Source organism: Marmota monax, unplaced genomic scaffold (assembly GCF_021218885.2).
Source record: "Marmota monax isolate L192 unplaced genomic scaffold, Marmota_monax_Labrador192_F-V1.1 WCK01_AAM20220418_F8-fsc00053, whole genome shotgun sequence".
Taxonomy (NCBI): Eukaryota; Metazoa; Chordata; class Mammalia; order Rodentia; family Sciuridae; genus Marmota; species Marmota monax.
This window is the reverse complement of record NW_026693153.1, coordinates 1,436,073-1,453,535: the sequence shown is the minus strand read 5'-3', so window position 1 is coordinate 1,453,535 and position 17,463 is coordinate 1,436,073. Positions and strand designations below refer to the sequence as shown.

Here is a 17,463-nt window from a genome sequence, read left to right as displayed (position 1 = left end):
TATTGCCTATCAGCCTCAAAAAAAGACAAGAAGGTAATTTGTTAATAGCTAGAAGTGGAGCCCAGGGAGACTTGATTAACCTGGCTAAAGGCAGTGTGATTTCCTACAAGCAGATTCACAGATTAATACTGTTGTTTCATGGCTCTCCAATTATATCTTGCCTCCTTGTAATCATCTAGGCTTAAAATATTTTGCCTTATAATAATGACAAAAGCCAATTTATTAATTCTCTCACCTTAAATTTACAGGACCAAACATGTATCTCAGAAAATAAGGATGAAGGAAAGGACATGTGCTACCAGGTCATTTGTGCTATTTAACAAACTCTCAAAAACTCATATTCTTAAATACATTTGAGAGGTTATGATATGAATCAGCACGCTTAATGTCTAATAGTAATATCTAACTAATAATCTAACAAATACCAAAAATTACTCTGTTTTGAAGCACTTTCATGAAATTTGTTTAATGGTTCATGTATTCTTATAAGGTACTATTGTTATACTCATTTTCCAGATAAGGAAACTGAGGTTTGGAAATTTTGAATAGTTTCCTAAGGCCATACAACTAGTAAGTGACAGAGCCATAACTATATTTAAATCCAGGCAGGACAGTCCTCTAATGTACATTATTAAGTTTAGACTGTCTTTTTTATAGTAAACAAGTATTTTCTCAGAGTATGCAGCTATTGCTATGATTGCTTAAATACAAATTCAAAACAAGCAGTGTACTGATTCTCAAAAGCCAATAAATACCAGTAATACAACAAATTTTATATTACAGTTTCTTGAAATTACTTAGGTCTTCAAAATGAAACTTTTATCTTCAAAAGTCTGAACATGAGCCTAGCATAATTTGTGACACTCAGTGAGTCTCTGCTTCACCTCCCAAGAACAATCAAGAGACTGCATTTCCAGGAATAACCAGTGGGCTCTTATAATCCCTGAAGAATGAGTGAAAAAATCACCTAGGCTGGGAGCAGGGAGGAGACTGAAAGATTGAGTTCCTAGAAGAAGTGAGAGACTCCAGACCATAAAAACAAAAGCAAAGTAAGAATAGCTTCATTACCAGAACAAGGATCCACATGGAAACTGAGCCAGTGCTGTGCAACATGGGTCACCTTTATAAGGCATCTACCTATCAGACGTGGAGTAAAGGCCTCTTGTCCATATCAGGTGGCAAAGGCTTTGAAACACTCAGAAGAAGGATATTCTACTTGAATTGTGAAAATCAATGTGTGTGTGTGCACACATACATTCATAATAGGGCAGTGATGAAGCCCACCCTTTCATTATAATCACTGGACTATATCTCATGACTTTCAATATATCTGATTATCTTGGAAGATAAAAATTTTCTAAGGCAATTTTTTTAAATTTCCTTAACTTTTGTTATTTGTATGTGCTGCTTCTCTTTCCTATTTACCAGAAATATGATCAACACTACTACTTACTATAATTAATAGATAAATAAACACGTGAATACAAGAGTGAAGATTGTCATACAATGAATGAAAAATATATGATGGGTTTGAATTTTGACTTGGAAAGTGCAGTACACGAATTTAATCACATCTTAGGCTTTTAGATACTTGCATAATATGGCCAAAATCTGTGTTTAACACAGTGGGGAGAAGCGATTGCTACCAATTCAGCTATAAGAGCTTGCTAAGCAAGTAATGGCCCCATGATCAGCACTGTTCACATCCCATTTTAACTGTATAATGCAGGCCAGCACAATGAAATTGATGTGCATTTTTTTGCTTTCATCATTTCTTTTACTAATCCAAATATTTATTATTAAGGTTTCCTATTATTTAGTTCAATAAACACTGAACTAACTAGTCTGTAAGCTGAACATGAAATGAATGACTCATCAGTGGAAGATGATCTGAGAAAATCCATTTATTCCATTCGTATTTGACTTTCTTGCTGGCTGAGCTTTTGTGACCTTGTGAAAAATGGCTGTTTGAACTAAAAGTGTGTTTTATTTCTAGGTAATGGACTATGTCAACTTCCATTTCTTATGAAATTCACAGAGAACAGTCCAGTACAGCAAGACATTTCTTGCTTCCCTATTTGCTTTTCTTTTCCACCACATACTTTAACACAACTGACGTCCCAATCTTTACTTATATCTCTTGACTTCAGCAATTGGGTTTTCAATTTCTGTAAGTTTTCTTTTGTGTTGCTATAGAATAGTACACTTAGTTTTCCACTCATGTAGCTATGAAGGAAGAAAGTTCACCTATTTCTTGAGGCCTTGTTAGCTACGTGAATTTGGCTCTATCTTCTCCAGCTTTTACTTCTTTCATTAGTGTTAGAAAATGCTTCAGTGGAATTTACTTTTATTTTATATTTTGACATCACCCTTTCTTTGACTTTGATGCTGGGAGGTATAAAACTGGATTTACAGAATTATAAGTATAAATTTTCCCAGAAAAGTTAGATTCAAGTTCATATTTTTATTATTATGTTGTTTTATTGAATGTAATATTAAAAGAGATTAACATATTACAATTATTAATTAATCTGGAAAAAACTATAATATTTTCATCCCTAATACAATCATTTGGTTAGAAGAATACCATGCAGTTAGGCATAATGGTACATGCTTATAATCCCAGCAGCTTGGGAGGCTGAGACAGGAGGATCACAAGTTCTAAGCCAACCTCAGTTACTTAGCAAGGCCCTAAGTAATTCAGCAAGATCCTGTCTCTAAGTAATTGAAAAAAAAAACAAAAACTGGGATGTAGCTCAGTGTTTAAGCACTCCTGGATGTACTCCTTAGTATAAAAAAAATAAAAATAATAATAATAAAAAGAACACCACTCATTGTAGTGGCTCTAAATTAATTGATACCTAATGTATCACGATTCTGAGTTTCTGATCCACCTCCACTGACATGTGCAGAAGCTCAGGCTCAGGGTAGGCCTGGTCTGCCCCCCCATAGGGAGCCCAGGCTTAACCCACTTCCATCTTGGGTCACTCCAGCCATCACCATAGCCTTCCCCACACAGTATCCTCTACCTTGTAACTACAAAGAGGGCCTAGAAGCAGCTGCGTCTAGGAGCAGGCATCCCAAAGCCTGTGTAAGGCCCACCCTTTCAGCCCCCATCTCTGAAAGACATTTCTTCCATCTTGGGGCACCCCCACTGCTATTTTGAATTACCTCCACTATTGCAACCACCAACTTTAGTTGCAGTAACATCCATTGTGGGACACTGGCAGGGTCTGGAAGCCCAACACCAAGATTAGGTATAGATAATATGCATGGATACTATAAAATTGTAGGGTAGAAACTGTGATACCTCAGATCCACTGAAAGAAAGGAAGACACATAGGTAATATGAAAAAACAAGGGAGGAAAGTGCCCCAAACAAATCAGGATACTACAATATCAGAACCCATGGACAGCACAGTTGATAAATGTCAGAGAAGGAGTTCAGAATGTTCATAATTAAAATAATCTGTGGATTAAAGAATGACCTAAATGAGCAAATACAGGCAAAAATTGATCACTCTAACAAAGAGATAAGACAGTAAATACAGGCAACCATTCATGATACCAATAAAGAGATAAGGGAGCAATACAGGCATCCATTGATCACACCAACAAAGAGATAAGGTATCAAATAAAGGTAGTAAAGAATTACTTCAATAAAGAGAGATTCTGTTAAAAAATCAGAAATTGTTGAAATGAAGGAAACAATAAACCAACCAACCAAACAAAAAACATCAATAGAAAGCATCAGGAACAGACTAGATCACTTGGAAGACAGAACATCAAATAATGAAGACAAAGCAAACAATCTGGAAAATAAAGTTGTCGACACAATGAAGATGATAAGAAACCATGATCAGAACATCTAAGAATTATGGGATAGCATCAAAAGATAAAATGTAAGAATTATTGGGATAAAGGCACAGAGTTTCAAACCAAGGGAATGCACAATATCTTCAATGAGATAATATTAGAAAATTTCCCAAACATAAAAAATGAATTGGAAAATCAAATAAATGTGGCTTATAGGACACCAAATGTATAAAATTACAACAGATTTATACCAACACAAATTATAATGAAAATGCCTAACATACAGAATAAGGATAGAATCTTAAAAGACACAAGAGTGAGGAATTGGATCACATACAGACAAATTTGTATCTCAGCAGATTTTTCAACTAAGACCCTCATAGCCAGGAGATCATGGAACAACATACACCAAGCTCTGAAAGAAAATGGATGCCAACCAAGAATTTTATATCCACCAAAACTAAGCTTTAGATTTGATGATGAAATAAAAACCTTTCATGATAAACAATAGTTAAGAGAATTTACAACTAGAAAGCCTACACTACAGATCATCCTTGGCACAATATTCTATGAAGAGGAAATAAAAAACAATGATGAAAGTCAGCAGAGGGAGGTATTACACTAAAAGAAAAGCTAATCAGAGCAGAAACCAAGTCAAGTTAAATACTAAAAATAAACAAAAATGGCTGGAAATACAAATCATGTCTCAATAATAACCCTATATGTTAATAGCCTAAACTTACCAATCAAAAGACATAGACTAGCAGATTGAATCAAAATCAAACAAAAACAACAACGAACAAACAAACAAAAAAAACAACAACATTCTGCCTCCAAAATACTCATCTCATAGGAAAAGAAATCCATAGACTGAAGGTGAAAGTTTGGGAAAAATCATTCTACTCACGTGGACTGCAGAAGCAAATAGGAGTTTCCATTCTTATATATATAAAAAAAGTAGACTTCAAACTAAAATTAATCAAAAGGGATAAAGAAGGACATTTCATACTGCTCAAGGGAACCATACACCAACAAGACATAACAATTATATATATATATATATATATATATATATATATATATATATATATGCTGCAAAAAACGGAGCATCTGCATTCATCAAACAAACTCAAGTTCAAGAGTCTAATAGATCACAATACAATCATTCTGAGTGACTTTAACATAGCTCTTTCACTACTGAATACATCTTCCAAATAAGAGATGAACAAAGAAACTATAGAACTCAATAATACAATCAATAACTTAGACTTAACTGATATATATAAAATATTTCAGCCTTCAACAAGTGAATACACTTTCTTCTTAGAAGCACAAGGATCCTTCTCTAAAATAGAGCATTTATTATGCCAAAAAGCAACTCCAAACAAATACAAAAAAGTACAAATAATATCCTGCATTCTATCAGATCATATGGAATGAAATTAGAAATCAATGATTAAATAACAAATAAAAGCTTTTCCAACACCTGGATACTAAACAACATGCTATTGAATGAACAAAGGATCTCAAAAGACATGAAGGAGAAAATTTAAAAATTATTAGAGGTAAATGAGAACACTGACTAAACATATCAAAATCTCTGGGACACTATGAAGGCAGTACTAAGAGGAGAGTTCATTGCATGGAGTTCGTTCCTTAAAAGAAAAAAAAAGTAAACAAATAAATGACCTAACATTACATCTCAAAGCCCTAGAAAAAGAGAACAAATCAACACCAAAAGCAGTAGAAGATAGGACATAATTAAAATCAGAGATGAAATTGAAACAAAAGAAACAACTGAAAAAAATGACAAGACGAAAAGGTAGTTCTTTGAATTGGCCCAATTCTCCATTATGTCAGATTAGGCCTTGACTTGCTTAATAAGACTCCTATAGTGCAAGAATTAAAATCAACAATCAATAAATAGAATGGATTCAAACTAAAAAGCTCCATCAAAGCAAAACAAAAATCAGTGAAGTGAAGAGAAAGACTACATTTTGGGAGAAAATTTTTTACCACACACATCATATAGAGCACTAATCTCTAGGATATATAAATAACTCAAAATATCAACACCAAAAAAATCAAATAACCCAATCAGTAAATGAGCCAAGGAACTGAATAGTTTCTTCTCAGAAGATGATACAAACTGATCAACAAATATATGAAAAAGTGTTCAACATCTCTAGCAATTAGAGAAATGCAAATCAAAACTACTCTTAAGATTTCCTGTGACTCCAGTCAGAATGGCAGCAATCAAATGGCAGATGCATACAACAATAAGTGTTGGCAAGGATGTGGGTAATAAGGCACATTCATTGTTGGTGGGACTGAAAAATTGGTGCAGACAATATGAAAAGCTGTATGGAGAATACTTGAAAAACTGGGAATGAACCATCATTTGACCCAGGTATCCCACCTCTTTGGTCTATACCCAAAGGACTTAAAAACAGCATACCACAGGGACACAGCCACATCAGTGTTTACAGCAGCACAATCACAATAGCTAAACTGTGGAAACAATCTAGATGCCCTTCAGTAGATGAATGGATAAAGAAAATGTGGTATATATACACAATGAAATAGTATTCAGCATTAAAAGAGAATTAAATCATGGCATTTGACAGTAAATGGATGGAGTTGGAGAGTATAATGCTAAGTGAAGTTAGCCAATGCCAAAAAACCAAATGCCCAATGTTTTCTCTGATTAAGGATATTGATTCATAATGGGGTTGTAGGTGGTGGGCATGGGAGGATTAGATAGGACAAAGGGGAGGAAGGGGAAGCAAGGATGCTTGGGTGTAGGAAAGACAGTGGGATGAGATGGACATCATTACCCTAAATACATGTTTGAAGAAACTAATGACATGACTTTACTTTGTATTCAGCCAGAGATATAAAAATTGTGCTCTATATGTGTAATATGAATTGTCTTGTATTCTGCTGTTATATATAACAAATTAAAATTATGAGTTCTCAATTGAAAATTAAACTCAATAAAATTTTTGTAAGTCTCCATGTAAGAGTATGTTCCCTTGAGGTCATAGAGATATAACAACATCAATCCATGCATATAAGTCACTAGGAGATACAATAAAATTATTTCATCTCCCACTGTTACTAATTTAGGAAAAATAATTGAACTTAACTTTTTTTATCAGTCTTTTAGTTGAAAGATATTATATCCATTAGATATTTACCATACTATTTTTTAAAGGAAATATTCATTGAACTGCATGGTTTTTAAATTGAAATGTTTATTTCTTGTAAATTCTATTTCTGTCTATGTAATCTTAAAGATGAAAAATACATTACACAGACATACACACACTATATATATATATATATATATATATATATATATATATATATATATATATTTTAAAATACAGAGCACTTTATGCATTTGTGTGTCATTTTTGCACAGGGGCCATGCTAATTTCTGTATTGTTCCAATTTTGCTGCCAAAGCTATCACTACATCTTAAATTATGAGTAAGAGTATTCCTTGGGAAACTAAATCCCAGGGAGTACTCTTACTCTCTAAGTGTGCCAATGATAGCATTCGACCAAGACACAGCGCTCCTGATTCTGAACTGGGATTCTTTAATAATCACTTTTATCCTGAACTCTCCTACACAATTAATAATTATCACTTTAGACATTTATTTTAAATTACTATTTGTATTTTCAAAACATGGACAGTTTACTTGGAATGTAGCTCAGTGGTATAGCGCTTGCCTAGCATGCATGACCCCTGGGTTTAATCTGCAGTAATACAAAAACAAAACAAAACAAAACAAAATGGACATTTCATCTGTAGTAAAGAGTCACAGTCAACCTCCAAGTCCAAATTTCCATCATGGGACAATAGCAGAAAAAAAAATATTATTTGTATAGATGAGAAGATGAGGCATAAAGAAAATAAACTGTTTATCTTCCCTAAATCCATGAACTAGCAAATATTTCATGGCAAAATACATATGATTCTTACCTTAATTATAATTTTATATTCACAGCATACCCTTTCTGGGTTCTTCCTTAATGCAGGAAATCTTCCATGTGCTATGAAAACCTACCATCACCTGCTTTCTCATTGAGTCTCCCACATGCCTCCACCCCTCTGTGCTATAGTATCTGTGGCCTTAGGATTTGAATGATAAGAGAAATAACATTTTCTTTTGGTCAAAATGCTTCAGGTTGTATATTAAATATTTAATATAGGCTATTTCATTTATCCCTTACTATATTCTATAAGTATTATTCCTTCTTTATAAAAGAGATTTGGGGGGCTGGGATTGTGGTTTAGCGGTAGAGAACTTGCCTAGCATGCTGGGGCCCTGGGTTTGATCCTCAGCACTGCGTAAAAATAAATGAATGATATAAAGGTATTGGGCCCAACTACAACTAAAAAATTATATATTAAAAGAAAGAAAGAGATTTTGGTGAAATCTCTTTTTCACCCACCTTCCTTCTTTATGTTTCCTTCTTTAAGAAAACATAAAGCATAAACTTATTTAGATTATATAATATACAACAATAAAAGTAGGAAATATTCTAGTATATAATAAAAATTAATCTATAGTGGTAAGCTGATCTACACTGATGCCATATAATGATAACTATGAAGAGTTAAGAGACAAGAAAAATATGTTTGGCCATAATGTATTAAAAATAGCATGAGGGGCTGAGGTTGTGGCTCAGCGGTAAAACATTGCCTAGCACGTGTGAGGCACTGGGTTCGATCCTGAGCACCACATACAAATAAATAAATAAATAAAGTTTAAAAATAATATTGTATAAAAATAGCATGAATAGAGTGCAGCTGGGCATGGTGGTACAAATATGTGATCCCAGCGGCCTGAGAGGCTAAGGAAGAAGATTGTAAGTTCAAAACCAGCCTCAGCAAAACGAGGCACTAAGCAACTCAGAGAGACCCTGTCTCTTAATAAAAGACAAAATAGGGCTACAGATGTGGCTCAGTGGCTTTAGGGAAGATAAAAATGGACATTTAATCTGTAGTAAAGAGTCACAGTCAACCTCCAAGTCCAAATTTCCATCATGGGACAATAGCAGAAAAAAAAATATTATTTGTATAGATGAGAAGATGAGGCATAATTGTCCCCAAGTTCAATTCCTGGTAACACTCCCCCTCTCCCACCCTGCCAAAAAAAAAAAAATAGCCTGCAAAAGTATATACAACAGCTTATCTAAAAACTTTGGAAATATGCTAAAAGAAAAAGAAAAAAATAAAAATATAGTATATAACTAGATATAATTATAACAAATAATCTGACAAGATGTATATTAGAGTGAGAAACAAGCTATATGTTTCTTTATTAAAATCAATAGGAAAATAAAAGAAACATAGATATGTCATAACTAAAAGATAAAATTTTTGTTCTGTGAAGAACTAAAATGCACTGGAGTTTACATAAAACTAGAGAGAAAGCTGTCTAAATATAAATTCCATTGATTATAAGCTGATCTCAAACTTGTGAACCCTGTCAGCCTTGGGAGTAGCTGGGATTACTGGCTTGCACCATCTCCTTGCATCAGAATGATTTTTCTCATGTAAAATACTAGCCTAGAGCAAGGGCAAACTTGCAGGATGAACATTTTTTTAGATGCTTAGATTAGCTTTCACTTTCCATTTTAATAAGGGTAAAAAGTTTTATTTTTGGAGCTTTTCCTCCCCATCCTTTGCCTTTACATGCAGCTGCATGTTAAATGAGTTTTAAAATTTTTCAACTAAAGCCAGCCATCTCTGTAATAACTAGGCTAGAAAACAGAAATATTGAAAGAGTTTTGTCTGGCTTGCTTTTTCCTATTGGGACAGAAATAACGTAGATTCAAACTGTCACTTTTGTAGAGTATACATGAACATTTCATTCATTATCAGTCAAGTGAAAAAGAAGAATGTTTAAAGATAGAAACAGATGGGGGCTGTGGGTTTTGTTTTTAGATGGAGAGTCTGTTTTGTGGCACTTGAGCTAAAAAAAATCATTGTAGGTTAAAAAAAATCAGCTCTATAGATCAATTGATCCTAGGACTTTAGGTTGTAGGTAAAGATAACCTTAAGTGAGATACTCAAAGTCAGGACCTTGAAATTGTCAGAATGGCTGGTTAGGAAAGTTGCTCCAAGGCTCAGGATTCAAGCAGCTTCTCAGAAAGGTGGGTGAAAAACAGATTTCACCAAAATTTAATATTGAACAGTCAGAGAATCTTAGAGTCTCAGAAATTTCGGTTCACTGAAAAAAGAAGAGCATGAGGCTGAACTGGTAGCAGCAGCAGCAGTGGCAGCAGCAGCAGTGCGGACTCACCATAGAGGAGAGGTAAAACAGAGAGAGAAATGCAACAGACAGACCTGGCATGGAAAACCTGAGATCAGGCAAGCAGACTAAACTTGGGTGATCCAGAGGCTGATTGTGAACTGCTGATTGTAAAGTGCTGTTTCCCAAGTGGCCAAGGAGAGCTGAGGCAGAGCCACTTTTAGGAGGCAACTCTGCAGCTTCTGCTGTGGAGCCAGTAGGTCATACCAAAAACTCAGACTGTCCCAGCAAGCACCTACCACATGGCCTATAGTGTACCTAGCAAGCGCATAAGTGAAACAGGCATGGGGAAGATTGTACCCAGGGGGATTCACGTCAGAAAAACAGAGGCAAGCACAATTTGCTCTTACCTTTGAGATGGACAGCTTACATGACATGATCATCTGAAGCAGGTTGTGAATCTGAACAGGCAGGTGTGAATACACTCAGGGACTAAGCCAGGAAGGCTGTGTTAGGGGGCAGCCGAGCGCATGAAACTTTGGCTTCCCTGCTCCATGAATAGGATTCTTGGAAGGCTCCTCAGATCCAGATTCCTGACAAAGATCAGCAACTGCCAGGCCCTAGTAATGTGTTAATCAAATCGCTACAGAGAAGACACCACCCAATGAAGCCCTTTAGACCTTAAGCCCCAGCAACTGGAACTCCACACCTAGAACTCTGCAGCAGCCCCACTCTGGCAGTGCATTGATCTGGTCTGTGCAGACAAAGCTCCAACTGACAGTATTTCCCATCCCATCCAACCTCATGCTGGTGAGAAGGAAAACTGAGAGTTATTTCAACCAGCTTCAAGTCTTAAGCCCCTCCAACTAGCAACTCAGTGAGTAGAACAAAGAGAAAAGGGCTAACAACCACCCCCACTCAGTATGGAGCCCAAGAAGAAATAGAAAGGACAGTTAAGCATAGACAGTGACCATCCATTCTCATTGACTATTTTGACCACCTCAGTGGAAATGATTTCTTAATTTTTTATTAAGTCTACTTTCCTTAGTTTTTGTTATTATTTGTTGTTTTGCCATGCTAATTGTTTATTGGCATACATAGCATATATATTTGTTCTTTTATTTTCATGTTTTTAGCATTTTTTAATGCAATTGTTTTTCCTTGCCTTATCTTTTGAGTGTTAGGGTTGGGGTTTGTTTATTTTGGTTGTGTTTGTTTTCGTTTGTTCCTCTTGTTTGTATTTCTGCCTTCTTCCACTAACAGCCAAATTCTTTTTCTCTAGTCCTTTACTTAGTTTCCCCCTTTTTCTCCTCCTTCCTATAACCATCAGCTGCTATAACTTTTCTGCATTTTCTCTGTTCACATTTTCTTTTCTCTTAATGAACTGTAGTTTTACCATCTTATAGACTAATTGGTTTATAACTGTTGCCCCCATTATTTATGCTATTGCAATTGTTACTGCTGTGAATGATACAGTTGACACCTGTTGTTTGCTTTAATGCCAGATCTAGTTCATAGCTACTTATTGTTTTTGTTATTGTTTTTGCAATTACTGACCTCATTTGTGTGTGTGTGTTAATTAAATTTTAGATGTCAGAGTAAGTACCAAAAAATTGTGCATCTTTTCCCACATAACAGTGCACTCTCGGGTCCCACTCACAGATATTATTGTTACAGAAAAAAAAAAAAAAGATTGACGTAACACAAAACCTGTGAATACCATGCCTATGAGGGAATCTCAAACTAGATCATTTTAGGACACATTATAAAGGGAAGGCTATCCCCTGAAAATACCCATACATACAAGTGGAAGAGACACCCATTCTAACAAATGCATAAAACTCAACACAGGAATAAAAAAACATAAAAATAACAAAGTAACATGACATCTCCTCATGTTAATAATTTACCAGCAACTAACTTCACAAATATTGAAGTGGATGAATAACCAGATAAAGAATGTAGAATAATGACTATAAAAATAATCAATGAATTCTAAGAGAACACAGAAAAAACAATGGAAAAACTAAGTAAGTCAGCAAAGGGTATGAATGAGAAATACAATAAGAAGATAGATATTGAAAAACAAACAAACAAAATCTTTGAGATGAAAGACACAACGAACTAAATAAAATGTTCAGTTGAAAATCTCTCTAATAGAGTTGACCATGCTGAAGACACAATATCAGAGCTGGAAGATAAACTGATCAGACTTGAACATTCAAAAAGTATTGAAGAAAGAAAATAGGTAATAATAATTAGAATATGCAAGACCTCTGAGAAAATATTAAGGATATAAAGAATATGAAGAAACTATAGAACTAAATAATACAATCAACAATTGTATAATGAGGAGAGAGAAAATTCAAATTTATTAAAATAAGGGATGAAAAAGGAAATAACTGATACTATTGAAATATAAGAGATCATTAGAAACTATGTTGAAAATTTACACTCCAATAAAATTGAAAATTTTAAAGACATTGTCAAATTTCCTGAGAATGAACTACCCAAACTGAATCAGGAGGACATACATGTATAAACAGATCAATTTTGACCAATCAAGAAAAGCCCAGGAACAGATGATTTTCAGCCAAGTTCTACAAGACCTTCAAAGAAGAATTAACACCCATATTCCTCAAATTATTCCATGAAATACAAAAGGAGGGACCCCTTCTGAGGTCATTATATGCAACTAATATCACTCTGATAACAAAATCAGATGAAGACACATCAAGAAAAGAAAATTTCAGAACAATATCCCTGATGAACATAGATTCAAAAACTCTCAATAAAATCCTGGCAAATCAAATACAAAAACATAGTGTACCACAATCAAGTGGGGTTCATCCCAGGGATGCAAGCTTGATTCTATATACAGAAATCAATAAATGTTGCTAATCAGATCAATAGACTTTAAAACTAGGATGATATGATCATCTCAATAGATGCAGAAAAAGCATTTGATGAAATACAGCACCCCCTCATGTTCTAAACACTAGAAAACCTAGGAATACTAAGAACATACCTCAACATTATAAAGACTATCTATGTTAAACCCAAGGCCAACATCATTCTAAATGGAGAAAAATTGAAAGCATTCCCTCCAAGAACTGGAACAAGACAAGGATGCCCTCTTAAAAAAATGTATATATATATATATATATATATATATATATATATATATATATATATATATATAGTAGTTTGAACACAATATCTTTATTTTATTTATTTATTTTATGTGGTGCTGAGGATTGAGCCCAGGGCCTTACATATGCTAGGCAAGCTCTCTACTGCTGAGCCACAACTCTAGCCTGAGGATACTCTCTTTTACAACTTCTATTCACCATCATCCTTCAAACTCTAGCCAGAGCAATTAGAAAGGAGAAAGAATTTAAAGAAATATGTATAGAAAAAAAGGAACTTAAACTATCCCAATTTGCCAATGACATAATACTATATTTAGAAGATTCAAAAAGTTCCACTAGAAAATTTCTAGAACTAATAAATAAATTCATCAAAGTAGCAGTATATAAAATAAACACCCATAAATCAAACATGTCCCCATACATCAGTGATGAACCTAGTGAAACATAAATTAGGAAAACTACCTCATTCACAATAGCCAAAAAAAAAAAAAAAAGAAAAGGAAAAAAAACCTTGGGAATGAATCTAACAAATGAGATGAAAGATCTCTTCGATGAAACCTACACAACACTAAATTAAGAAACTGAATAAGACCTTAGAAGATGGAAAGACCTTTCATCCTCCTGGATGAGCAGAATTAATATTGTCAAAGTTGCCATACTACCAAAAACATCATAGAGATTTAATGAAATTCATATTTAAAAACTCAATGGCAATCATCAACTTCCTTTAGAAAAACAAGACACCCAGAATAAACAAAGCAATGCATAGCAAGAAAAGTGAAGCATGAGGCATCACAATACCAGACCTTAAACTATACTACAGAGCCATAGTAACAAAAAAGGCATAGTATTGGCACCAAAACAGACATGTAGATGAATGGTATAGAATAGAAGACACAGAGACAAACCAGCATAAACACAGTTATCTCCTATTAGACAAAGGCACCAAAAATATTCACTGGAAAAAAAGATAGCCGATTCAGAAATGTGCTGGAAAAATTGGAAATCCATTCCCAAAATTGGATATTAAACCCCTACCTCTCTCCCTGCACAAAACTCAACTCAAAGTGGATTAAAGATTTAGGCACTAGAATAGAGAGACACTGTGACTAATAGAAGAAAAATAGGCCCAAATCTTCACCATGGTGGCTTCAGATCTGAATTTCTTAAGAAGACACCTGAAGCTCAAGAAGTAATAATAAATAATCAATAAATGGAATAGATTCAAACTAAAAGATTCTCAGCAAATGAAATAATCAATAACATGAAGAGAGAGCCTAAAAAATGAGAGAAAAATCCTTGCCATGCATCTCAGAGCATTAATCTCTAGGATATACAAAGAACTCCAAAAATTAACACCAAAAACAAACAAACAAAAACAACCAATAAATGGGGTAAGGAACTGAACAGACACTTCATGGATGAAGAAATACAATCAACCCACATATATACAAAAAATATTCAACATAACTAACAATTAGAGAAATGCATATCAAAACTACTCTTAAGATTGAGCATCTCACTTCAGTTGGAATGGCAATTATCAAGAAGACAAGCAAAAAATAAATGTTCCCAGGATGTAGGCTCTCTGTTCACGTCACAGATTTGTTTCTTTTGCTGAGAAGAAACTTCTAGAGAACTAATCTCTAGGGTATATAAAGAACTCAAAAAGCTAAGTACCACAAAAAAACAAATAACCCAATCAACAAATGGGCCAAGGACCTAAATAAACACTTCTCAGATGAGGATATACAATCAATCAACAAATACATGAAAAAATGCTCATCATTTCTAGCAATTAGAGAAATGCAAATCAAAATTACTCTAAGACTCCATCTCACTCCAGTCAAAATGGCAGCTATTATGAAGACAAACAACAATAAGTGTTGGCAAGGATGTGGGAGGAAAGGCACACTCATACATTGCTGGTGGGACTGCAAATTGGTGCAGCCAATATGGAAAGCAATATGGATATTCCTTGGAAATCTGGGAATGGGACCACTATTTTACCCAGCTATCCCTCTCCTCGGACTATACCCAAAGGACTTAAAAACAGCAAACTACAGGGACACAGCCACACTAATGTTTATAGCAGCACAATTCACAATAGCTAAACTGTGGAGCCAACCTAAATGCCCTTCAGTGGATGAATGGATAAAAAACATGTGGTTTGTATACACAATGGAATTTTACTCAGCAATAAAAGAGAATAAAATCATGGTATTTGCAGGTAAATGGATGGCATTGGAGAAGATAATGCTAAGTGAAATTAGCCAATCCCCCCAAAACAAATACCAAATGTTTTCTCTGATATAAGGAGGCTGATTCATAGTGGGGTAGGGAGGGGGAGCATGGGGGGAGTAGATGAACTCTAGATAGGGCAGAGAGGTTGTAGGGGAAGGAAGAGAGCATGGGGTTAGAAATGATGGTGGTGTGTGATGGACATCATTATCCAAAGTACATGTATGAAGACATGAATTGTGTGTCAACCTACTTTATATACAAACAGAGATATGAAAAATTATGGTATATATGTGTAATAAGAATTGTAATTAAAAAAAACCAAAGTACATTTATAAAACATGAATTGGCATGAACACACTTTATATACAAAGATATGAAAAATTGTGCTCTATATGTGTAATAAGAATTGTAATACTTTCCACTATCATGTATTTAAAAAAATAAAATAAATTTAAAAAAATAAATAAAAATAAATAAATGTTGGCAAGAATGTAAGGGAAAAGGGATACTCATACATTATTGGTGAGACTAGAAATTGTTGCAATTATGGAAAACAGTATGGATATTTCTAAGAAAACTTGGAATGGAACCAACATTAGACCCAGTTATTCCACTTCTAGATCTATACCCAAAGGATTTAAAATTAGCATACTACAGTGACACAGACACATCAATATTTAGAGCAGCTCAACTCACAATACTTAAACTATGAAACCAAGCTAGATGTACTTCAACAGATTAAATGACACAGAAAATGTGGTCTATATACACAATGGAATATTACTTAGCCTTAAAGAAGAATAAAATGATGGCTTTTACCAGTAAATGGATGGAGCTGGAGAATATCATGCTAAGTAAATTAAGCCAATCTCCCAAAACCAAAGGCTGAATGTTTTCTGTGATTATATGAACACTAACTCACAATAAAGGGGAGTAGCTATGGAGAATAAAGCTATTTTGAATTAGGCAGAGAAAAGTGACAGGAGAGTACGAGGTATAGGGGTAGGATAGTAGAATGAATTGGACATCATTAACCTATGTGCATATATGATAAATGATTACACATCATGTACAACCAGAAAAATAAATAGTTATACTCCATTTATGTGTGATGTGTCAAAGGACATTCTACTGTCATGTATAACTACTTAGAATGAATAGATGAGAAAAATGGTGGAGGCCAACAGATGGAGGAAGAGGAATGAGAGTTATTATTTAATGGTGGCAGAGCTTCTGTGTGGAGTGACAAAATTGTTCTGGAAACAGAAAGTTGTACAATATTGTGAGTGTAATTAATGCCACTGAGTTGTTCACGTAACATGAATAAAATGGCAAATTTTATGTTACAGATATTTTGCAATTTAGAATACTTTATTAAATTTATTTATTTATTTTTTTCAGAAAATGGAAGAAGAATATGAAGGCACATCAATGTTGTTAACGGTTTCTATTCAGTACTTCCTTAGATGCCAGGATATGTGGTGTCAAACTAGATAATGGTTTCATCAGTTTCAGAAATGGGTGCTAACAAAAAAAAAAAAAAAGAACAGAGAATTGCATAGTTTAGAATCAAAACTTTGTCTTTCAACTAAGCTTTGAAGACTACTTATGAATACAATTTACTTAAACAACACATACTTTAATGCCTGCCCAAAACCTTCATAATAAGTACCTAACTTTTATAGTTGAAAACAAAGTTGTTTCAGTTTTTCTACTTTCCAAATATCTACATTTCAGCGGGCCATAAATATACTCATGCCAGCATTCAATGAATACAATATTCAATAATAAATAAGAATGTACTATAACAATATTAAATTTTTATTTTGGACAGATGAAACTCTAAAATGTAGCAGCTGCCTTACTGGTAGTGATCAATGAATAGTGAAATGTTATTAACACTATAAAAAATTTCTCTTGCTTATTCAAAAAGAGTCAACATTTTCCAAAAATGGCATCATTTCCAAATTTACCTGTATC

The 17,463-nt window shown here is 34.2% G+C and overlaps 1 non-coding gene and 1 pseudogene across 1 annotated transcript; one reads left to right on the top strand and one right to left on the bottom strand.

The window, feature by feature from the left end:
- LOC124100010 (serine/threonine-protein kinase PAK 2-like) overlaps positions 1-17,463 on the top strand; it is a 116,299-nt pseudogene that overhangs the window by 72,024 nt on the left and 26,812 nt on the right.
- Positions 7,199-7,301, bottom strand: LOC124100095 (U6 spliceosomal RNA). Its single transcript, XR_006854158.1, has one exon. It is a non-coding gene; the product is annotated as a U6 spliceosomal RNA (small nuclear RNA).